The following is a 583-nucleotide window of genomic DNA, read 5'->3' on the forward strand; positions in this document are numbered from 1 at the left end:
AACTCACGGACCGCGAGATCGTGACCTGGCTGAAGTCGGACGCTTAACCGACTGCGCCACCCAGGCGCCCCTGCAAAATTTTTAATACGTGCCCTTCTTGCACGTTGGGATATTTTCATTTCCCCGCCCATGTTGGCTGCACCCATGTCAATATTCCACTGCACATTCTAGTACCCCCTCTGAAATGTTCTTCCGTCTCTTGTACTGGCAGGGTGCTGTTCCTCCAAAGACCAACCAACTCCATCATCTGCTCTGTAAGGTCTTTAGAGCCCTCCAAATAGAGCTGCTTCTACTTCTACTCGGTTTTATCTTCCATTATGCATACCTCTTTTATAAACATGCATCCTGTTGTAAACTACTGACATCCTAAGTCAATAATTTGGATCCTGTAATGTAAAATAAATTCAAGGAGAGTATAGACCACATTTTAGATCCTAATATAAGCCATGGCATATAAAAAGTATTCAATAAATATTTGATAGATATCTGATGAAAACACAGAATTAATAAATGAACAAATGGTTCATTCAGCAAAACTAATGGAAAGCATGTTTGGCATGGATAACATAGAACAGTGGTTAAT

This window comes from Herpailurus yagouaroundi, unplaced genomic scaffold (genome assembly GCF_014898765.1).
Source record: "Herpailurus yagouaroundi ecotype Mexico unplaced genomic scaffold, PumYag 206, whole genome shotgun sequence".
Taxonomy (NCBI): domain Eukaryota; kingdom Metazoa; phylum Chordata; class Mammalia; order Carnivora; family Felidae; genus Herpailurus; species Herpailurus yagouaroundi.